The 24,830-nt window shown below is 41.4% G+C and overlaps 1 long non-coding RNA gene across 2 annotated transcripts; it reads right to left on the minus strand.

Annotated features, from left to right (window-relative positions):
- Positions 1 to 21: 21 nt before the first annotated feature.
- Positions 22 to 24,536, minus strand: LOC122679663. Of its 2 annotated transcripts, XR_006336473.1 has the most exons (4): positions 23,003 to 24,536; positions 14,324 to 14,507; positions 11,270 to 11,496; positions 22 to 6,911 (listed from the first exon to the last, which is right to left on the minus strand). It is a non-coding gene; the product is annotated as an uncharacterized LOC122679663 (long non-coding RNA). The 2 variants fall into 2 exon arrangements; XR_006336472.1 differs by lacking the exon at positions 23,003 to 24,536 and having other exon boundaries at positions 14,324 to 17,037.
- Between the last annotated feature and the right edge of the window lie 294 nt (positions 24,537 to 24,830).

The following is a 24,830-nucleotide window of genomic DNA, read 5'->3' on the forward strand; positions in this document are numbered from 1 at the left end:
CAGCATCAGGGTCTTTTCCAGTGAGTCAGTTCTTCCCATCAGGTGGCTAAAGTACTGGAGTTTCAGCTTCAGCATCAATCCTTCCAGTGAATATTCAGGACTGATATCCTTTAGGATGGACTTGTTTGATCTCCTTGTGTCCAAGGGAATGCACAGATGAAGCCTTAAATCCTTGAATAACTTCCTGAAGATTCACTATCAGAGTTATTCAGCATAGAGTACAGGTTAAGATTGTGAATTCAGATTGATCTAGGTTCATATCTTAGCTCTAGGACTCACAAACTTTGTGACCTTGGCAAGTTATTTAGGCTCCTTGTGTCTCGTTTGTCCTAAAGAAAAAAAAAAAATCTTCCTTGTAGAGTTAAATGTGATAAAGCATGTAAAGACCTTCAGAGAGCTCCTGGGAAATAGTCAAGGAAAGTCAGCTATTGTTACTGTAAAGTTTTGATCCCCAGAGAAGATGATCAGTTAAGCCACCATCAGAAGAGTGAACATGCGAGGTCAGGACACAGACTGGAGGGTACGCAGAGATGAACTTGGAGTAGAGTATCCTCCCACCTGTTTGTGGAGAAAAAGAATAAATTGAGGAGAAGCAGGCCCTCATGTTCCTAGATGTGCCCAGTTCTCTAGAATCATCACAATGGCCAATACCTGAAAGTGTCTTGTCTCCCATAGGTTTTCCAGAAAGTCTCAGTGGTGCTAAAGACCATGTGATCCAGGAATCCCCGGGCTCAGAGGCAGTCATCTCAGGGGCTCAGTGAGACTCAGGCCTGGGTAGGCCTGGGTTGCATGCTTCGCGCACCAGAGCCTGAGAGTCTTCAGGACAGTTACATCACGGAGTCACGCAGAGGCTGGCATCACCAGGCTTCATCCTCCTGCTGATTAGGAGGCGGGCTGACTACTATCATGCGTTTATTGTCTACAAAGCCTACAGATATAACTGGGGGTTGGATTAGCTTCCTCAGACACCCTCTAAAAAAAAGCACAGCTTCTGGCTGTTAGAACTAAGGAATGATCTCACACTCTTCACATTTCATGTCCCTAACAATGCTTCCTAGAAAGGGACTCAAACGAACCTCACAGCTTTACCTGACAAGTTAAAGCCAGAGGTTCAAACACAGCACAAAGTTTTAAATGTCTTTATGGGTCCTTCAACCATATTCATCACACTGAAGCCTTTTATTCCTTTAGAGTATTACAGCTACATGAGTAAGGCATTATGGTGGTTATTGAGTAAACAGAAATGCATCCTCTGTCTTAGTTGACCAGGAAGCTTGTGGATGATAGAAATGGCTTTTTGGCTTGGTTTCTCTTTTATATTCTTCTGCAGAGTTAGTTGAATTGATCTCCAGGGGCTATGTCTCCTCTCTCCTAAGATCCTTCCATGACCCTATTCTCAATGTGACTCATTGAAAAGCTCATGGAATGGGACTTTTGGAATGTTGGCAGTTGCTTTTTGTATAATTGTTATTCTTTTCAAGGTCAAAATATAGAATTCCTTCCCCTTCTTAACCCAGACATCACCATGTTTGACTGTTATAAGGTAGATCACTGGCAATCTCTTAGTTTCTTTGAAATCTTTACTCATATTCTCTCTTTTTTTTTTTTTTTTTTTTTGAGTATAATTGATGTCCTACTTTGTGCTGATTTCAGGGGTCCAGCAAAATGACCCAGTTATATACATCCATATCCATTCATTCTTCCTCAGAGTCTTTTCTCATATTGGTTATCGCAGAATACTGAGCAAGCTCCCTGTGCTGACAGTAGGTCCTTGTTGGTTATCTGTCTTATATACAGCAGTGTGTGTGTGTTAGCCCCAAGCTCCTGATTTATCCCTCCCCCTGACATTTCCCCTCTGGTAAGGGTAAGCTTGTTTTCAATATCTGTAAGTCTCTTTCTGCTTTCTAAATAAGTTCATTTGTATTGAGTTGGCCAAAAAGTTTGTTCAGGTTTTTTCGTAACATGTTACAGAAAAACCCGAATGAACTATTTGGTCAACCCAAATGTCATTTTTTAAGTTTGATTCCGCATATGAGTAATAGCATATGTTATTTGTCTTTCTCTGTCTGACTTACTTCACTTAGGATGACAATCTCTGCTTCTTTGTTGTCGCTATTAGGAGTCAAAAGAAGGCAAAGAATCCTAGAAAACCCCTATTCTGCCGTCGTTCAACCAAGTCTCATTTTCAAGTTAAGTATATGGGTCCAGAGATAGAGGCAGAGTCAAGAAGCCCTGAGCAGCAGGCTTGCACCAAATCCTTGTGACTTAGTTTCAACCGAGTGCTGGGCAGCAATGACGGGAGTGGAGGACTCCATGGCTTGATGCCACGATATTAACTCAAAGAGGAAGTGCTGTGCTGAGGGTGTATTGCCTCCAGGGTATTTTTCCCCTCAGTCTCATGGTTATCCCCAGGAGACCTTGGCCAGTCTCAAAAACTTGGAAACGTAGCTTGGCCAGCAAGTTCATTACATGTAATTCACTGTCTCATTTGATGTAGAGAATCAAATTTGGTGAGAGAATCATGGTTCCCAGTCAATTAACATTTATTAAGATCCATCTGTAAGATAAGTTGATTCATTTATTCACTCAATATAGCTTGTGTCCTTTTCACATGGGAGAGGCAGCAGCGTATGGTAGTCTTAGAGTTCCAGATTTAAAGTCAGGCAGCTTTAACTTGCCCCAGGGACTGGTTATTTACCAGCTAGTTATTTGATTTGGGTGTAAATCCTCTAATCTTTATGAGCTTGACTTTCCTCAACACTAAATGGGAGCAAAAGTTTCTATGATATAGAACTTTTAAAATAAAATCATGATCAGATAATTCACATGGTACCTGGAACATTAATTACAAATAATAATAATGATAATGATAATAATAATATGTGCTAATTAGGGCTAGACTATTTTGTATGAGCAGGCTGTTTCCTATCTCATTTAAGGAAAACTTTTGAGAAATCCTTCAGCTGTTTATTTTGCATCTGAAACAATGATCTCTTAGTAAAAGGGTAGCATGTTTGCATACGTGTCCTACTTGGGCCAGCACACACTGACACAGATGAGTTTCACTCTTGAATCTGCTCAGTCTTGTAATTTTCTTCTCACTCAGTGAGATTCTGACCTGACCTCAGTGTTTCCAGTAAATCATTCACAATAAAGAACTTTGGGGCATCATCTGTGACTTCATCTCTTTGTCGCCAAATTGGAAGTACAGTCCATTGGAGTGGACTCTTACAGTGTCTTTCTGATGCATACATCCTGAAATGAATTTACATCACACACAGAAAAGATCATTTCTTCCAATTCAACAGCCAGAATCCAAGAGGAAGTGAAATGAAATCAATGGATTTTTTAAGAAATTATAAAACAAGGTGTACAATGTAACTTCATATTTTCTCCCTTTTGTAAAGTGTGCTTTTACATAGCAAAAACCCTGGAAAAGATACACATTCAACTACCAATAGTGGCAAACTCTAGAAAGTGAAACTGTAAGTGATTTCCTCTTATTATGTCTTTTTTGGTACCTTCAGAAAAGACTCGATGACCCTGTGTTGTTTGTGTAATTAGGAAAATAGCACAGTTAAAAAATAGATTGAAAAAGCACTGTACTTAGTGCAGTGGGGCTCAGTGGTAAAGAATCCACCTGCCAATGCATGAGACGTGGATCTGATCCTTGGGACAGGAAAATCCCCTGGAGAAGGGCATGACAACCCACTCCAGTATTGCTGCCTGGATGCAATGCTATGGGCAGAGGAGCCTGGTGGGCAATAGTCCATGGGGTCACAAAAGGGTTGGACACCACGTAATGACTAAACAAAAACAACAGCTAAGCATAGTACCAGGCAAATCTTAGATGCTCAATGGTTGCCTAACGATGTAATGAATGGTCCACAATCTGGGCATTTCCTGAGGAGCTCACAGTTCAGGTTCTCTGGCATATCCATCATCCTGACTCCACCACCGAATGATCTCTCCAAGATAACAAGAGCAAGAGTAAGGAGAAAGAAATGGATAACAAAGATTTAGGGAGGAGGGTGCAGTAAGTGGCCGGTTACATCCCTTGATCACAGAATGTTGCACCTGGGACACATGCTATGGAAACCCCACTTCCTGGGCACTGTGTAGGCACCTCATGGAGATCACAGTCTCCCACTCTTTCCCAACTCTCAGCATGCAGATGGGGAATTACTCGGACCCATCACAAGTTTAGTTAGTGACAGTGATTTGAATCAAGGCCTCCTAACCCAGTTCAGGGCTCCTTTGATAAAGAAATACATCTATGAAATATATGTGTGTATATATGTATATATATGTGTAAATTCATCTTAATGTAAAGGCTCAGATGGATGATGGGAAATCAAAAACATCAAGAAGAACCAGAAGACTGAAGAAAAAGAAAAAGGTATATTTATGAGCTCCATGATAAACAATCTTCAGTCAATAGTATTTATGAAAGGCACGAATGTTTTCAGAGCCATGAGAGAATCAAGCCACAAAGACAAAAGCAGTAACTCACCCAGGGTAGAGAACACCTCATCAGCCCAGATTAAAAAAAAAAACAAACAAACAGAGCCATTGAGCAATAATTTGTGGGAGAATCTCCTTTGTGCATTTAGGAAGTCATTCCTTGCTCTGTCAAGTTTTTTTGTTCAAAGAAATAGAGCAAAGTTTATTTGTCTTTTTAAAATCTCTGGATCCTTGCCTTCTACCCACCCCAACAAAATCCCTACATTAAAAGACAGAAATTGGTAGCTTACTCTATTGTTAACCCAAACCCCAAAACTGTACCCCCAAATGTCAAAGGGATGATTCATACATACACTGCAGATATACCTAGAGACCATCATGTGCAGTCCATGAGAAGAAGGGGAATTGAGCCTCTTACATTGCAATTCTCTACTTAAAGGCTGTCCCTTCTTCCAGAACATTTTTTTTTTTTTAAATCAGACACAGGACACTGCATTTTAGCCAGGATCTCAATGTACTTCATGGATATTATCTAAAAGCCAATATTAGTTTTTCTGTTCTTTAGACATGTCTTGTACACAACAGTTTAAATAATTTAAATGTGATACTGAGAGTTCATATTTTGACAGAGATAAAGGTCAAAAATGGAGATCATATTCATTCCTCTCTTTCCCAGGCATCAGTTCCCTGGCTGGGAAAGGCTTGGGAAATGCCATAAGAATTTTGGAATCACTTGATCCCACCTGCTGAACCTCAATCTCCTCCCCTGCATGGGCGCTGACTGATTCTACAATCTGGGAGACAACTCTAGGCAACGATTGTCAGAAAACTTTAATTCCCTGGGAATCAACTCATTATAAACATGAGTTAATTGAAATTTGGGTTTTGATTTTACTGTTATTAATAATAACATTACTGAAAGTATCATTATACTCTTATAAAGCTCTTATAAACAATGCTCTGCTCTTACAAACAAATTTCAAAATTTTATATTGCCCCAAACAGTAGAAATTTTCACACATGTCAAAGCCAAAATGGGTGGCACTGATCAGCCATAGTCCTGGTCCTGATTCTAGCAAATAGGTTCCTCCTTCTCATTGCTCTGTCATCTTCAACATAGGGCTCCCTGTTGAAGGTTAACAGCTTGTCTATGTCTGCACCAAGCAGGTCACCAGGAAAGAACATGGAAGGGACCATGAGAGATCCTTATGTGCTGGACCAGGAAGTGAAACATTTCACTTTGACCACACTCCATTGGTTAGAGTTCAGACACATGACCACACTTAATACAAGAGAAGCTGGGAGATGTAGGTTGTGTGTCCAGAAAGTGGAAGAAATAGACGTGTTGTGTTGCTAGCCAGTCTCCATGACAATAGGGAAATAAAATCAGTTTAGTAACAACAGTTTCCAGAGTATGCCCTTGAGGCTACAGAAGTGAGACCTAGTCTAATAACACATCTTCAGTCCTATGCAAGATCCCTGTGTAGAATAAAGATCTGAGAAGTTTTTTTCCTCTAAGAAAATATCACCATAATGGGAAAACTCTTGAGAAATGAAAGCAAAGATATATCATAGGGCAAAACAAGAGTTTCAACAAGAGTTGAAGAACAAAAAAAAACCGGAAATATCCCTAATTAGTTAAAATTTTTAATTTACCGCAAGTTACATTCCTTATTCAGTCCAGTTAATTGGGAGGTTACCCTAACCAGTTAATAAGCCATGGTTTTTTAACAGTGATATTGTAGTTTTGATTATCCTAATGAATTCCTATGTATGTATAATTCACCAGAGATTAAACAAAAGCCAAGGGAAAGAAAGAGTGAGGGAGGGAGGAAGGAGAAAAGAGGGGACAGAGAGAAAAAAAGAAGAAAGGGAGGAAGTGAGGAGTGAAGGATGGAGGCGGGAGAAAAGACAAGGGAGGGACGGAAGCGATTCCCCTGTGGGGGAGTGTTTTCTCCACCGTTTTCTGACTGGATAAGGACACTTGGGTTTGAAAGCCAGTCTCCCCTGCTCTAATTGCAGTGATGAAAAGTAGCTCTGAGGAAAGACACCCAAAAGTATTTGAAACCAGGTTACAGCCCCCTTTGGTAATTTGGTTCTGTAAGAAACATACATGCTGACAAATTATCTTTAACTCCTCCAAGAAGAGATCTGGTTCTTATGGGAATTTGAATTTATTTCAAGGGTGGGATGGGAAGGAAAGCATTCATGACACCAGTTATTAAAACAGATTTCACGACTGGAAGCCTGAAGAGTCTCTGGCAGAAAAACACCTTAACTCTAATCAAAGCGAACTGATGTCCTTGATGTTGGAGGTGTGCAGGATGAAAGATGAACAGGCTGTGCCTGTTCACAAGTATCTACCTCAAACCAAAGACTCACACTGACTTGTCCCCTTCAATCTGATCCGTCATCCGAGAAATGGAAACACCGAGGTGTAGGTTCACCTGATATTAATGAAAGTAAATGAAATAAATGCACTCAAACATCACAAATGGAAGTACAATTTGGAAGGTAGTTCCTTTGGAAATTGTATCAAGGTTAGATACAGTCATGCTTTTTGAACCAATCATTGAATTTCTAACCGGCAACGCTCTTAACTTCAGGGAAACAAAAATTCTTAGATATAAGATGTATATTGCATAGTTAGGACAGCAAATGCTAACAATGGGATTGTTTCAATCAATTTGGCGTATAGACTATAATAAAGGTGTGTGAAATTATGCTGTAGCTTTGGTTTTATGCAGTTTATTACATATTTGCCATTGTTGTTTAGTGGCTAAGTCGTGTCCAACTCTTTTGCGATCCCATGGACTATAGCCCACCAGCCCCTCTGTCCATAGGGTTCCCCAGGCAAGAAAACTAGAATAGGTTGCCATTCCCTTCTCCAACCTGCACTGCAGGCAGATTCTTTACCACTGAGCCACCTGGGAAGCCCTTATTACACACTGCAGATCAGTAAACTCGTAATTATTGAATTTTTAGAGATCTAGTGTCAAACAAGCTGTGACCTCAGTCTTTAGATTTAAATGAACACTTTAGTTTGTGCTTTCTGAGTGGCTAGAATATTGTATTTCTCTTTCTATGTTTGGGGCGTTTTGATGACTTTACATTTGGGAATGAATTGAAATTGAATACTGGGGTCACTTTGAAGTGGATGCAATTTTGCAAAGCTTGGAAACAGGCTTAAAAGATAACATTAAGTGAAAAAGTATGAAAGAAACTTATTGGTAGAGTCTGGTGACAAAAAATGAAGCAGAAATTAACACTTTGAAGAGAAAAAAGTCCTGCTTTTTTCCAGTTTCCTTCCTCTTTTCAAAATTTCTTCAAGAAGGAGGAGCAGGAGGATGAGTGCTGAGCCTGGACAGCCGCAGCAGTCTGGGGGGCCAGAGGGGCTGGAGTCCTGGGGACAAGAAGTCCAAAAGGCACAGCCGGCGTAAAGAAGCCTATTCAGTGTACACCTACAAGGTGCAGAAGCAGGTGCATCCCGTCATTGGCATCTCCTCCAAGGCCATGCGCATCATGAACCGGGAGGTCCAGACAGCTGTGCGTCTGTGGCTGCCTAGGGAGGTGGCCACGCACACTGTGTCCAAGGGCACCAGATCCATGACCAAGTACACCAGCTCCAAATAACCTTGGACCTGACCTTAATAAAGGCTGAATTGCTAAAAAAAAAAAAAAAAAAAAAAGTCTTCAATAAAAAAATTAAAGTTTTCTTTGAGGAAAAAAAAAAAAAAATATATATATATATAAACTTGAAAAGAATTGCCTCTTCCATCTACACCTTCCCATACCTTGACTGTAACTCTCAGGTTGTAACACTCATGTAGATTACATGAAGCCTGATATGAGCCAGATGACTGCATTATCTTCTATGCAGCTGGGTGGGCTTCATTCCCAGAAGCAATGTGCCCCCTCGGAAGGAGAGATGTTTATGTTGGTAATCAAGTGTCCCAGGTCCACAGCCACTTCATATGGAGCAAGGATGATGACAATGAGCATCTGTTTACATTCTTTCTATGACTTTTTTGTGTGGACCCTTTTTAAAGTCTTCACTACATGTGTTACAATATTGCTTCTGGTTTTGTTTATTTATTACTATTTTTTTTATTTTAAGATTTTTTAAACATTTTTGTTTTTCATGGCTGTGCTGGGTCCTCGTTGCTGAGCGTGATGTTTCTCTAGTTGCAGTGGCTTCTCTTGTTGCAGAGAACTGGCTCTGGGCCCCTCAGACCTGAGTAGTTGTGGTACATGGGTTTAGTTGCTCTGTGGCCTGCGGGATTTTCCCAGACCGGGGATCAAATCGGTGTCCCCTGCATTTCAAGGCAGATTCTTGACCACCAGACCACCAGTGAAGTACTGCTTCTGTGTTTATGTTTCGGATTTTTGGTCACGAAACATGTAGAATCTTAGCTCCCCGACCAGGGATCAAACCCATACCCCTTACATTGAAAGGCAAGTCTAAACCGCTGGACCACCAGGAAAGTCTCTGAGCATTCATTTAGAAAAGGAATTCACGCAAGAATCCTATTCGGTTCTGCTGCAGTCCTTTACCCTGGATCTAGAAATGACTTCTCAGGCTGATGATGTATAAGGCAGCGGGAGTGCCGGAACCTCCCTCCCCCCCTCATCTTTGATGTGACTGTACCATCAACACAAAGGCCAGCTCCTAGAAGGCGAGCTGAGTCAGGTCTCCTGGCCGTCAGGCCCCTTAGTGCTCCTGCAGGCAGAGGGAGGTTTTGTTTCTCTTTCGGTAACAGCGGCCTATCTGAGCCTATCTTGGTCAGGACAGACTGCATCATCCTAAAATGACTGCTTTTTATTTCTCCTGCATTTAATCAGATGCTCTGCCACTAAAATTTTAAAAAACAGTGCTTAGATCCTGTTGAACTGAGCATGAAAGATTCCCTTTGCTCCAGGGTTCTAATGGAAGAGACTTAACCTTTAAATTGTGAAGAATCTCAAGGATCCTACTTGCCTGTGATCCCACTTTAGCCCCCAAGTCCTGTCTCCTCCTCAGTTCAAGAGTTGGGCTTGAGGAGGTAATGGTCCAAATTCACCACATCAATTCATAGAACAGCTGTATTTCCTGAGAACCAGCTGAGTATACTGTCCCGTGTTACCTGCTAGTTTATGACAGCAGAAACATGCCTTAAACAAATGATTCCAGTAAGTTACTAACTAATTAACCTCAACATGCCATAGGAGTGTCTCACAGGGAGGCATACTTCAGTCTAAGGAAGTGATTTTTCAATCAGGAGCAATTTTGCCCCCCTTCTCCCAAGGGGACATTAGACAATATCTGAAGACGTTTTTGGTTGTTGCAACTTGGAGGGAGGTGAGGACGTGATCAGGAGTATTGACCTTGAATAGGCAAAAGCTAGCACGCTGCTAAACACCCTAAAATGTCAGTAGTGACCAGGTCGAGAAACCCTGGGAGTTTTCAGACATGCCTTTTTGATTCAGGATGTGTGGGGTAATCCCTGAAATCCGCATTTCTCATAAGTTCCTAGGTGATGCTACTCTTTTCTGGACTAAGGACAATACTTGGAGAACTGTTGGTCAGTATTTTCAGAGACAATATCCCCAGGAAAATAACATGTAAAGGCTTAGGAAGAGTTAGCTGGAGAAAAAGGGAAAGATACGCTTTTGCAGGCTGTATGTGCAAAAACAGAGATGGGAAGTTTTGGCATGTTTAAGTAATGAAACTAAAAAGCATGGGGTTGAGTAAAGCTGGAGAGAAAGCCAGGGGCAGATTTCGCTGGGTTGTAGTAGAAGTCTAGGACTTCTTAGGTGACTCAGTGGTAAAAGAACTCGCCTGCCAATGTAGGAGACACAGGAGAAGTGGGTTCGATCTCTGGATCAGCAAGATCCCCTGGAGGAGGAAATGACAACCCACTCCAGTATTCTTGCCTGGAAAATTCCATGGACAGAGGAGCCTGGCAGGCTACAGTCCACAGGGTCACAAAGAGTCGGACACGACTGAGCAACTGAGCACACATTGTAGAAGTGTGGCTTTTATTCCATTGAAAGCATTGGAAAGACGCTGGAGAGACTTTTAGCAGGGAATGGGGACTCTTGACCAGGCAGTTGAGGGTAAAGGAGAACTTGTTGCTTGTAGTTCAATAAAAGAGCATGGCCTTTGGAGCCAGACAGTCCTGAATTTCAATTCTAGTTAAGCCTCTTTAACTCGTTACGTGATCAAGGGCAAATTATTTCAGTTTCTATGAACCTCCGTTTCCTCATCTGTAAAATGAAACCATTCGGACCTGCTCCACTAGATTGTTGTGAGAATAAGTGAGATCACGTTCATACAAGTGTCTGGCACACAGGAGGTGTGTGGCTCAACGAATGTTAATTCTCTTCTATTAAGCATCATGATGAAAGGACCAGGGGCCCTCCAGGACCTAATCTGCATCTCAAAGAGCACTCAGCAAAGCATGATGTCAGCAGCCCAGGTCTGTCCAAAGAGTGCTGGCATCACCTGTGGGGGCCAAACGAGTGTCAGGGCCTGCTGCCGGCAAGTTTACAGGCAAATGAGGCAACCACCAACCCACACAAAAATGCTGCAAAACCAATGCTAGGTTTTCAGATACCATCACAGAACTCAGGCCAAAGTTACCTAATTTATTGACGTTTGGATACTTCAGAGGCTCTTTTATCAGGCCCCAGTATTGTTTTGTAGCCTGACAATGGGAAGGGGAAACAGTGCTTAAAACCACAATAAATAATAATAATATTTAGCACTTAAGTAACCTCCACCAGCTTCAAAGCCACTTACAAGCACTCACAAATTAAGACTCACCCAGCCCCAGCCTTGGGAAAATGTCATTATCTTGGTTTCTTCAACACAGCACAGAGGATGAGACAATAGAGTTGTCCAAATTCTGGTCACATGGTTTCAAAATCAGCTGCTTTAATTCAATCCAGGCATCCCTAGAGGGTCCATTCTAGAAGAACCTGGATATTTCCTTGGATCATAGTTTATGCAGAATGTTTGATGAGAAGAGCAAGTTCCACTTTACAAGACTCCTTTAAAACAATAATAAAAAAGATGGAGAGACACAGATACAGAGAATGGACTTGTGGACACAGTGAGGGAAGGAAAGAGTGGGACAAATGGATGAAGGAGCAGTGACATGTATAGGCTACCAAGTGTAAAGTGTATAGCTGTTGAGAAGTTACTATATAACACAGGAAGGCCAGCTTGGCCCTCTGTCATGACCTAGAGGGTTGGAATGGGGGTGTATATATGTATATAATGATATTGATGAAGCTATTTGCAGGACAGGGCTAGAGATGCAGTCAGAGAACAGACTTGAGGACATGCCAGGGGAAGGGAGGGCTGGACGGAACTGAGAGGGTAGCACTGACATATATACAATCCTGTATATGAAATAGGTGGCTAGCAGGAAGCTGCTGCATGGCGCAGGGAACTCAGCTCAGTGTTCTGTGACCGAGATGGGAGGGATGCGGGTGGGTGGGAGGAAGGCTCAAGAGGGAGGGGATGTATATACACAGATAGATGATTCACTTCATTGTACAGCAGAAACTAACACAATATTGCAAAGCAGTTATACTTCAATTAAAATGTTAAAAAGAAAAGAAAGAGTTCCTTGTGAATCTAATTTTGTACAGAAGTTCCCAGCACAAGCTGAGTTAGACTTAACTGGAAGGCTGGTTTTCTTAGCCAGAGAAGTGGTATCTCTGAATCCCCAACTCTCTCACCCTGCCATCTCTCAGAAAACTGAGTGAAAGTCGTGATTTTTTTTGCATGTGTTTGGTAATTATATAATGATGATAATAATGATAATATCTCAAAGTTTCCACATCTGCAAACTAGAGATAATGGACCACAGGGTTCTCATGAGGACAAAGTATGAAGAATGCCAGGATGGCAATCAACACAACAAAGCTTTCCTTATCATTGCTGTGGTTGATGCCATTGCCACATTTATGTGACTTTATTATTTTTCATATATTTCTCATATGCTCCATATTACAAGTCCATAACAGTCCTCTTGTAAAGATAAGCAGGTAACATTACCCTCTGTGCAAATGTGGGCTCAGAGACAGCAAATGGACTAATCTAAAACCACACAGCTGGTCGCTGTTATTATACCTCAATATTATTTGCACAAAAAAATGTATTAAATCTGAATGCAAAGTTCAGCTATGATGCTGCTAATATCTCTCCTATAGATAGTCTTACTGGTTATCTTACCAGTGGGCAAACTCACTGGTTATCTATGGTAAGAAAAATGAAGTCCTATAGAATAATACAGTTACCCATGATCTAGTTGCAGAGATTAATTTCTTAAATTCTTTCTGTTTTTTGGCAGTAATTACAAAGCTCAGAAATAAGAAACCAACTCAAAGGAATAAAGTTGTTAGAGTCAGAGAGAGTGTAAAGCCCAGCTCTGTTCCTCACCAGCTGTGAGATGGTGGGGAACTCAGCTCTTCAAAGACTGTTTCCTCATTTATAAAATGGGAACAATAAGATCAACTTCCTAAAGTAGCTGTGGTACATATATACAATGGAAGTCTACTCAGCCATAAAAAGGAACACATTTGAGTCAATTCTAATGAGGTGACTGAACCTAGAGCCTGTTATACAGAGTAAAATAAGTCAGAAAGGGAAAAACAAATATTGTATATTAATTCATGTATATGGAATCTGGAAAGATGGTACTGATGAACCTACTAGCAGGTCAGCAATGGAGACGCAGACATAAAGAACAGACTTGTGAACACATTGGGGAAGGGAGGGTGGGACAAATTGAGAGAGTAACATTGAAACATATACATGACCATGTGTCAAACAGAGAACCAGTGGGAATCTGCTCTAGGTCGAGGATGCAAAGAGCTCAAATCCCTTGCTCTGCAACAAACTAGAGGAATGGGGTAAGGTGTGAGGTGGGACAGAGATTCAAGAGAGAGGGGACATGTGTATACCTATGACTGATTCATGTTGATGTATACATACACACACACACACACATATAGGCAGAAACCAACACATTATTGTAAAGCAATTATCTGCCAATTAAAAAATAATTTTAAAAAATCAACTACCTTGGGTTGGTTATTGAGGAATTAATAAAATAGATAGATAGATAATTGAAAAGTTACAGAAGGGCAGAGTTGGCTTGAACTCAAGAAGAAATTCTGAGTGATGCCCCAGCCTTGGTGGGCTCCAAGGAAAGAGAATTCCTCTAGGGACCAGAGGTTGAAAAGTGACCTCTGACATCCCTTCCAGCTCTTAGATTCCGTGACCCTCTCCAAGGAACAGACATGGTGGTGATTAACATTCCCTTTTTCCCAAGATGGGTGGTGCACGCTTTCATCTTTCAATGTTTATAAATGCCTTTGAAAATGGAATGTGCCACATACATACTAAGAGCTATTATTAATATGGTGTCCAAACACCTCTCTCCACATGATAGTCAAGGAACAAAGCATTAGGGGTGAGAGTAAGCTTGTGTGGTGCACACACCCCAGTTAAGGAATGTTTTTTATTCTCATCCTGCCTTGGGAGAGGCAGGCTACTTCACAGAGGCCAGAGATGGAGCAGAATCAGGGACAAGCAAGGCTTGAGAGAATTGAGTAACAAGGTTGGAACATAATTAATCAATGAAGTTTTTATTTCTCCTATTTGCTATAAGATACGAGCTAAGCACTATAGAAAATGTAAAAACATCATGATACAAGGCCCTGCACCAAAGGACAAAAAAGACAAAGATGCTGACCCAGTATCTTCTGACGTTTGCCCTCAGAAGATAGACTGACAGGCCGGTAGTGGTTGTTTAAGTTGGTAAGTCAGGTTTGACTCTTTGTGACCCCATGGACTGTAGCTCACCAGGCTTCTCTGGGCGTGGGCTTTCGCAAGCAGGAATACGGAGAGGATTTCCATTTCCTTCTCCTCGGTATCTTCCTGATCCAGGGATCGAACCTGCTTCTCCGGCATTGGCAAGAGGGTTCTTTGCCACTGGAGCCACCATGGAAGCCCAAAAAAGCCAGTAGACCAGGTTCCAAATGCAACACTGAGCAAGAAAAGAAGATCTTACTTGTAGAACTCAGTGGGTAGGTCATCTAAAAGTTTTGCTGCAATTATAGGAGCCATGCTTCTAAATTTTTTCATGAATACTTGAATCCCATTAAAGTTATGAACCCCTCTTCCCAAAAATATGCACATGCAAATATAATCTTGCATGATATATCTCGTGGAACCCCCAAATTTCCTAAAGATTTATCCTCCTGGGCCCTTTTCCATAGCTCTTGTGTAGCTGTAGCCCCTAAGTTGTGAAATTAACTAACTCTGAACAGATTCAAAGCAGAGAACAGATCTCCAACTCTGGGTTCTGGGCATCTAGCCCAGTGCCCAGCATATCACACACCTAAAATATGTGCTTGCTAAATAGATAAACACAGAATTAAAGTATTTAAAAGAACAACGAATCCTACTTTAGCTGTATTTCTAAAGGTCTTTTTTATTTGTTTGATTTGGGGGTTGTTGTTTAATACTTCATACTTCTCAGGCATTTGACCCTCATAGGCTAGCAAGCCAAGAATAAATAAATGAATAAGTGAATTACCCATTATCTTTTCAAGAACAAAGGAAGATTGAAACATTTGTTATCTTAACCCCAACATAGGATGCAAACTCTGTCTTGAAGAGCTCTGAGAAACTGTGTAGATTGCAACATTTATACCTAAAATGGCAAAATCAATGAGGTTAGAGTTTCCCAGGTGGCGCTAGTGGTAAAGAATCTTCCTGCCAACACAGGAGACCCAAGAGACTCAGGTTCAATCCCTGGGTTGCAAAGATCCTCTGGAGTAAGAAACGGCAACCCGCTCCAGTCTTCTTGCCTGGAAAATTCCATGGACAGAGGAGCGTGGTGGACTATATAGTCGAAGGGGTGGCAAAGAGTAGGACACAACCCAGTGACTAACACTTTCACTTTTATCACTTTCTCTTTGTAAATCCCAGAAAAATAGCAAACCAGCATGTAAACTAAGCCCTTAATCTATCTGAGCAGAATCATCCTCAGTACGCATTTTTAAAATTAATTATCGGAGTACAGTTTATGTACAATGTTGTGTTAGCTTCTACTGTACAGCAAAATAAATCAGTTATATGTACCTATATCCTCTCTTTTTTGTACTTCTTTCTCAGTTAGGTCACCACAGAGCACTGAGTATTGTTCCCTGAGCTTTAGAGTAGTATTAGTTATCTATTTTTTACAAAGTATCAGCAGTGTATATATGTCAATTCCAAATGCTCCTTCATGGTGAAGAAACGGCAGCAGGTCACAGCTTAAACTCACCCTGGCTGTGAATGTTGCCAGGATAAACCTCTCTACAAGACAAACGCCCCCTGGCAACATTCACCTGAAAAAAAAATGAATCCTGTCACTCATGCAAGGTCCTCATTTACAGAAGTCAAGACGGCAGGAGGGAGGGAGGCAAAGACGAGAGGAAGGAAAGATTGAGGCTGGGAGGATGGGAAGGACAGAAGGAAGGTTCAGAAAGTCCAGGCTTCTGGCTTCCCCTCGTTCTACATCAGTCATTCCCCTTCAAGAGATAAATAAAATCATGCCATATGGGTATGACAGGATGCAAATGAGGAGCAGGAGAGAAAACACCTTAATAGCTGCTGAGAGCCAAAACCCAGATGAGAAGCTGTGTGGTGCCTCAGATCCGGGCGCCCCACCCCCAGCCCAGCGCCTTTCTTTGCATGCTACTCCAGAGCTTCAAGCCTCGAGGGCTTCCAGCTTCCGGCCACCTTGAGGGGCTTTTTAGTAAAATGCCACAAAGACAAAATTAGAAACCGGGCTTCCTTTTTCCCTCCCTCACTCTAGCAGTTACACAGAAATCGGCATCAGCTGAGAAACACACCCTCCCAATTTTCTAACACAAGACCCAAGAGGAGGCTGGGTTTGATCAGCTACTGCCCCTCTTGCCTCTTTAGACCCTCTCCACTTGCCTCTCTCAAGCAAAGGAAAACCATGCCCTTCACGCCGGCATTCTCACCGTTTTCCTCTCTTCCCTCTCCTTTCCAAACGTGTGACCCCAGGAAAATGGCTCAAGTTCTTTGACCCTCATTGGTGAAATGAGAATTAAAAAAGAAATCTTGTCTGCAAAGGGTACACGAGAAGATGCTCAACATCGCTAATCATCAGGGAAATGCAAATCACAGCCACAAGGCGATGTCACCTCACACCTGTAAGAATGGCTATGATCAAAATGAACACAAATAACAAATATTGGTGAGCATGTGGAGAAAAGGGAAGCTTTGTACACTGTTGGTGGGGATATAAATTGGTGCTGCCACTGTGGAAAACATTATGGAGGTTTCTCAAAAAAAACCCAAAAAACTGAAAGTAGAACTACCCAGTAAAATTCCATTCCTGGGTATGTATCCAGAAAAAAAGCACTAATTGAAAAGAAAGATATGTGCACCCTAATGTTCATAGCAGTATTATTTACAATTGCCAAGATATGGAAGCAATCTGTATGTCCATTCACATACGAATGGATAAAGAAGATGTAGTGTATATATATTGGAGAAGGAAATGGCAGTCCACTCCAGTATTCTTGCCTAGAGAATCCTGTGGACAGAGGAGCCTGGTGGGCTGCTGTCCATGGGGTTGCACAGAGTTGGACACCACTGAAGCGACTTAGCGTGAATGCATGCATTGGAGAAGGAAATGGCAACCCACTCCAGTGTTCTTGTCTGGAGAATCCCAGGGACGGAGGAGCCTGGTGGGCTGCCATCTATGGGGTCGCACAGAGTCGGACACGACTGAAGCGACTTAGCAGCAGCAGCAGCAGCAATGTATGTATAATATATACACTGAATACTACTCAGCCATAAGAAGAAGGACCATTTGTCATTGAACATGGGTGATCTTAGAGACTACTGTGTCAAGTGAAATGTTAGAGAAAGTAAATTTTTTTTAAAAGGCTGTCCACCTGCAAAGGTGCCCTTACCTCCAGTGTGAGGTTCAGCAGCAAGCTGGTCACTCAAAGCTTAGGGGTTTGCTGTCAGCAAGTACCATGGGTTCAGCTGGTTTATAACCCCCAAATCCGGCCTCAAACATAATCCTCAAGGACAAGGACCTGCTGCACTTGTCACTTACTAGAGGGGCTTACACACTTGCAGGTGATCAAAATACGCTGCAAACACCAGAGTTGGGAATAAAAGGATTCATTGATCTTTTCTTTCCTCAAGGCTGCTCCATAAACGTCATTTACGTTTATGGAGAGAAGAAATAAGGGCAAATGCTTCATAAGGGTTGTTTTTTTGTTGTTGATTGTTTTGTTGTTTTTTTTTCCTCAGAGTCAAGGCTTGGTTCATTTGTATGTAATTTGCATTCAATTTTTGGAGGCCATAGCTTTGTCAGTTAACCTGAGATGGAGGAAGGTGAGTCATGGAACCTGCAGCGTCTCTCCACAGACTGCTTCTGACGGGCGAGGTCTGCAGAAAGGCTGTTCCGTGCGCTCACGTATGACCCACTCAGGAGGTGATTCGAAGTGGTGCCTAGATCAATGCTATTCCTCTCCTGTAAAGTTTTGAAGTGTATTTTAAATAAGTATGGATCAGTATTGATACTCATCTTCCATTTAAAGTAGTAAGATCAATTTTTCTTCTATCATGTTTCTATTTAAGTTTTTAAAAAGTTACTCTAAAGAAAATATAAGATGGACAGTAAAATAAGTGGTATCCAACTGAGTCAAAACTCTGGTTCTCCAGGGATAATTTATTTTTGAGAAGCCATGGGTGGTACAGAAACTCTGAAACAAAGACAAGTTATCTGGGCTCTGGTTCTAGCTTAAGTGATTTTTCTGTGAAAAGGTAAGCATACCATATTACATCTCAGTTCACAGATTTTTTCCAATCAATGACAGTGGGGATAAAGCTACATAGTGGGAGAAACCTTCTCTCTCCCTCAGTCCACTCATGAAAAGCATCCTTATTCTTTAAGTTTTACCCTACCCTACTACTCTCTGTTTGAAAAATGTATTAACTCACTTATTTCAGTAATCACTTTGTAATATACACATACATCAAACCATTATACCTTAAGTTGCATAACACCTTAAAATTATGCAATGTTATATTTCAACTGTATTTTAGTGCAGCCCCCAAAATTTTTTTAAATGTACACACACACACTCTCACACACATCACATAGTAAGGGGTTACATGACCAAATGAAAGACTTGATTTTCCAAGAAAAACACACCATCAAGTTTCCAGAAAAGAGAGATTTGTTGGAAACCCAGCAACCTCTGTTGTAACATCAGTCCCCATCAGAACAAGATCGGTTTTTACCAAGGAGCTGCCATTTAGAGCAGAGATCTGTAAACTACAGCCCATGGGGCACATCTGGCCAACCACCTGTTTTTGTAAACAAATTGCTGTTGGAACACAGTCAAATTTGTCCAGTTACTTATTGTCTATGGACGCTTTCATGCTACGATGACTGAAACCTGACTCAACGAATACAACAGACAAAATAACTGACTGTCCCAAGGCAGGATTCAGTCATCTCCAGCCTGTGAATTCTTCCTACATAGAGGAAAGCTAAAGGGTCAGTGAGGATGGAGTAATTTATTCAGTGCAGGACTCCTCATTTTACCTCTTTGACAGTCATGAACCAATGTGGTCAAAAAGAATGTCACAGTGGGTATGAGAGCAAGATATATCATAGGACTGACCCCCCCTCAGAAAATACATCCTCCGTGTAAATGTTTTCCTAACACCATCAAGATCACAATAGATTACTAATGCTACAAGTCAGTGTTATTAAAAATATTTGAATCATTAAATTGTGTGAATGATTAGTAATGCCGAAAGCCCTCAAAGGACCTACAGTTTGACTTCCGAGTCTAAAAGAGACTTTAAGTCTACTCTTAATAGCCAGTGAACCCAGGGAGAAGATGAGAAAATAAGGAAACTGGAAGTTAGTAAATCAGTCTCTGAGTAAATGAGAGAGAGGAGTCTTCGACTCTTAGATCCAGCTACCTAAAATTTTCTTAAAGTCTCTGCGGTTTCACTCACTGCAGATTGCATTATTAGTCAGGAGACGTTCGTGCTCCCAACACCATATCAGGGCATGATGGCCAGCCTCCATGATCTGAGCTTGGCCGCATGACTTGCTTTGCCCAGTGAGCTACAAGTGGGAAGTGATAGGAGGTCAGAGCTTGTGTATTTCCCATCTGTCTCTCCCGTTCCTGTATTCACAATGAGAAGTGGATGTCCAAGTGTCTACTGCTGCTTCAGCCTGGGTCTGGGAATGAGAGACATATGGAGGGCTCCTGAAACTGAAATGCAGACAAGACCCAGTCCATAGACCAAACCTGACCCACAGCCCCATACACAAGAAATAAAATTCGTACTGAGGCCACTGATATTGGAGGTAATTTGATGCTACAGTAAATCTGGATAACACAGTTCCATCTTTGCCAATGAGCCTGTGGAAATGGTATGTTTATTAACAGATTCATAAATTAGATCCTTATGAAAGCTTGAAAAGTAATTAAATGTCCGTTACTTCATTTTTCACATAAGGAAGCTGAGATCAGAGAGTGAGCTGCCAGAGTCTGTGGCAGAGCAAAGAGAAGAGGATCCCTGCCTTGTGAGCCATAATTCTTACCCTGATTGGCTTGATTCATCACCATGTCTTCTTAACCAACTGTGAACTTAAGCACTGTAATCTAATAAACACCCCATGCTATGTAAAAGTCCAGAAATTATTAGCAGGAAAAAGAAAAACAGCCAAATTATTTTTGGATAAAAATAGGAACCAGTATATCAACAGTGCGCCAGACCTCCTCAGAAATGCTCCATGAGATCTTGGCCAGATGAGTCTTAACACTAAATACAACCACATTTTATTTTTCAACCCAAGAGTTGACATTCACGTGCTTCAAATGGTGTTCCAGATTATCTTTCCAAATAATCTAGATGGTCAGCAGTGGTGCTACTCTCCAAATAGCTCAGACATATGCTCGGATGAGGCAACAGATATCTGATTCTTATCTGCTAACTCAAAATCAGTTCAGCTGATTTTCCCTATATTCCTAGAACTTCAAATTAGGAGAAACTTTTTTAGAACATGGTTCTATGTTCTAACAAATAAAGCTGAAGTTTGAGGATCTGAAAGATCTGGTTTAAGACCCCACCTCTGCAAATAGCTAGGGCATACCCTTGAGAAAGTCATTAAATCTCTCTAAGGCTTGGGTTTTCCTTCTGGAATATGGAGACAACACTACTGCTACTTCAAAAGATAGTTCTAGAACTAGCACAGATAATCAAAGCACCTGGCACAATATCAGGGACAGTGTGAGCTTTCAATAAATATTAGCTATTAATATCTTTGTTGGGCTTCCCTGATAGCTCAGCTGGTAAAGAATCCACCTGCAATTCTGGAGATCCCAGTTCGATTCCTGGGTCTGGAAAATCCACTGGAGAAGAGATAGGCTACCCGCTCCAGTATTCTTAGGCTTCCCTAGTAGCTCAGATGGTAAAGAAGCCACCTGCAATGCAGGAGATGTGGGTTTGGGAGACCTGGGTTGGGAAGATCCCCTGGAGAAGGAAAGGCTACCCACTACAGTATTCTGGCTTCGAGAATTCCATGGACTGTATAGTCCATGTGGTTGCAAAGAGTCAGATATGACTGAGAGACTTTCACTTTCAGTATCATTATTATTATTACTAGGTCCCCGAAGGATGGCCATTTGCCCTACTTTTTGAAAATTAATTTATTGGGGAAAACTGTGCATATAATAGGACTTCCCAGGTGGCACTGGTGGTAAAGAATCCACCTGCCAATGCAGGAAACACAAGAGATGCAGGTTTAATCCCTGGGTTGGGAAGGCCCCCTGGAGGAGGACATGGCAACCCACTCCAGTATTCTTCCCAGGGAAATCTCATGAACAGAGGAGCCTGGCAGACTATAGTCCTTGGGGCCGCAAAGAGTCAGACCCTACTGAGAACCTGTTAAAAACATGGCACAGTTTGGTGAGCGTCGGCAAATTTATACAGTCATGAAAGCACCACCACAATCACATTATAAAACATGTCCATGATACTAGAAAGTTCCCTTGTAGCCATTTAAAGTCCATCAGTCCCAGCCCGAGCCCCAGGCAACCACTCATCTGCTTTCCACTAACGTGGGATGTCATTATAAATAATTGTTTCCTGTTCTAGAGCTCTAAGTATTTTGTGTCTGAATTCCATTCCTCAACATATTTTGAGATTCTTTCATGCTGTAGAGAATATCAATGGTTTATTCGTTTTCATTGTGAGTAATATTCACCATTGCATGGCTATACTACCATTTCTTCATCCATTCATTTGTTAACAGGAATTTGGATTACTCCATTGGAGGGCTATTATGCATAAAGCTGCTCTGAACATTTGTGTACAAGTCTTTTTGTGGGAAAGATTGAAGGCAGGAGAAGCAGGAAGCAGAGGATGAGATGGTTAGATAGCATCACTGACTTACTGGACTTGAATCTGAACAAACTCTGAAAGATATTGAAGGACAGGGAAGCCTGACGTGCTACAGTCCACAGGGTCACAAAAAGTTGGACATGACTTACTGACTGAACAGCAACAACGTTTTGGGGACAGGTTTTAATTTCTCTTGGATAAATACCTAGGAATAGGATCTATTGGTTGATGATATGTGAACATTGATTTGATAAGAAATGCCAAAAACATCTTCAAAGCAACAATATTTCATACTTTGACCAACAAAGCCCAAGAGCTCTGCTTGCTCACATTCTTATTTACACTTGATAGGGCTCAGACAGTAAAGAATCTGCCTGCAATGCAGGAGACCCAGCTTCAATCTCTGGGTTGGGAAGATCCCCTGGAGGAGGAAATGGCAACCCACTCCAATATTATTGTCTGGAAAATTCCAAGGACAGAGGAGCCTGACAGGCTACAGTCTATGGGATAGCAAAGATTCGGACACAACTGAGTGACTAAGCTCACACACACTGTCAGTCTTTTTAATTTCAGCCACTTTAACGAGTACAGTGGTGATTTATATGGTTAAGTTTGCATTTCTCTGAAGACAAATTAGATAGTGTATCTTTTCTGATATTTATTTGCCATCATAATATCTTTTGTGAAGTGTCTGTTCATAACTTCTACCCATGGAGAGAAAAGGGCATTTTATTATTATTATTATTGTGTTGTAAGAGTTCTTTATATATCCTCAATACAAGCCCTTTGAGATATATATGTATATGCACATACCATTGAGAGAGAGTATTTTTGTCCAATCTGTACATCTAGCCTATTTTAAACATACTAAGGAAACATCACTCTTCTCTAAGACAATTAGTTCTGAAGTCTATGATGGCTCTATGTATTGGGTGGCTTGGACTTACCTAGAAAAAAAAAAAAAAGACCATTTCTTTATAGCAAGAATTGAAAGACTATTGGCAAGAGTCAAACCTGGCCCCATCAAAGCTTGTTTTTGTGAATAAAGTTTTATTGGAATACAGCTATACTCACTTGTCTACATATTGTCTGCTTTTTGTTCCGCAAAGGCAGGTTGGGTTTTTGCAACAGAGACCACAGGGCTTTAAAGCCTTAAGTATTTACATCAGTTCCTTTACTAAAAGAGTTGACCAGCTGGTATTTTATAGCATTAGCCTGTTTGTTCTCATCCAGCTGTTGGATAACAGAAAAGAAATCTGTCACTTCCTTCAAGAATTTAAAACAACTCTGTTTCCCCTCTATTCTTCAGACTAAATAAATATTGCTCACCTTTTCCTGAAATGGGTTTTCAAGCATCAACCTGATCTTTGCCTCCCTTCAGCTTGTCAATTCCCCTTAAATTGCCTCCCCAAAGCTGTCAGCTTTCCTTATGATCAAATCATTACTGGAGATAAGAAAAACATTTATTCCTTTAACTTAGACTGCACAGATTTTTAACAACCTCATCCTATGAGTGACTTCAATTAGAAATGTGGTCAGTTACAACCCCAAGTGTGATTCTGCTGAGAAAGATCTCTCCCAGAGATTCTTTGCTCATTTGTTCATCAGTTCATTCAACAAACATTTGTGAAGTAACTCTATGTATAATGCATTGTATAAGTGGTAGTTTGAATCAAAACATAAGATGCTACCTTCACACCAATTCAATTCTGTGAATGATAACTCACATTCCAGCATGTCATCTGTGGCACTGGCTATTGTTAAGATTATCTGTTATCTTGCAATGTGCTAAGTTGCCTCAGTCGTGTCCAACTCTTTGCGACCTCATGGACTGTAGCCCGTCAGGCTCTCTGTCCATGGGATTCTCCAGGCAAGAATAATGGAGTGGGTTGCCATTTCCTACTCCAGGACACCTTCCTGACCCAGGAATTGATCCTGCATCTCTTGTCTCCTGCATTGTCCTGCGGGTTCTTTACCACTAGCGCCACCTGGGAAGCAAACTGCTTAAATGTGACATGTAAATAAAACAACCATCTACATAGTTCATGAATAAATAATTTGGGCCAACTCAAAAGAGAAGCCTCAAATATCTCAGTTCTATGTGGCATCAGCTAGGGTCCTCAGGCTTCACTCACTCCATGTGGTCTCTACAGCATGGTCAGCGTCTCCATCCAAAAGCTCATGTCCTAAGAGAGAACCAGGCTGAAGCTGCGTGACTGTTTCTAACCTAGTCCTATAAAGGACTTAGGGCCACTTCTTCCACATTTTATTTGTCAAAGCAGTCATAAATTCCTGCCCCATTTCAAGCCAAAGAGAGAACTAGACTCTCCCTCTTGATAGTATGTGAAAGAAGACATAGTCAGGTCTTAAAACTGCCACAACTGCCATCGCTCTGACCAGAGTGATGGTTCTCAAACCAGGGCCATGAGGATCTCTGAGAGTCTGGGAACTGAACTGAGTTTCTTCACTATAAGGACAGAGCTTTAGCATTTATTCTCCTAATTATTTCTTTCAGTTCAGTTCAGTTCAGGCACTCAGTCATGTCCAACTCTTTGAGACCCCATGGACTGCAGCACTCCAGGCTTCCCTGTCCATCACCATTTCCTGGAGCTTGTTCAAACTCTTGCCCATCGAGTCAGTGATGCCATCCAACCATCTCATCCTCTGTCATCCCCTTTTCCTCCTGCCTTCAATCTTTCCCAGCATCAGGGTCTTTTCCAATGAGTCAGTTCTTCGCTTCAGGTGGCCAAAGTATTGGAGCTTCAGCTTCAGCATCAGTCTTTCCAATGAATATTCAGGACTGATTTCCTTTAGGATTGACTGCTTTGATCTCCTGCAGTCCAAGGGACTCTCAAGAGTCTTCTCCAACACCACAGTTCAAAAGCATCAATTCTTTGTCTCT

Source organism: Cervus elaphus, chromosome 21 (assembly GCF_910594005.1).
Source record: "Cervus elaphus chromosome 21, mCerEla1.1, whole genome shotgun sequence".
In the NCBI taxonomy this organism is placed as follows: Eukaryota; Metazoa; Chordata; class Mammalia; order Artiodactyla; family Cervidae; genus Cervus; species Cervus elaphus.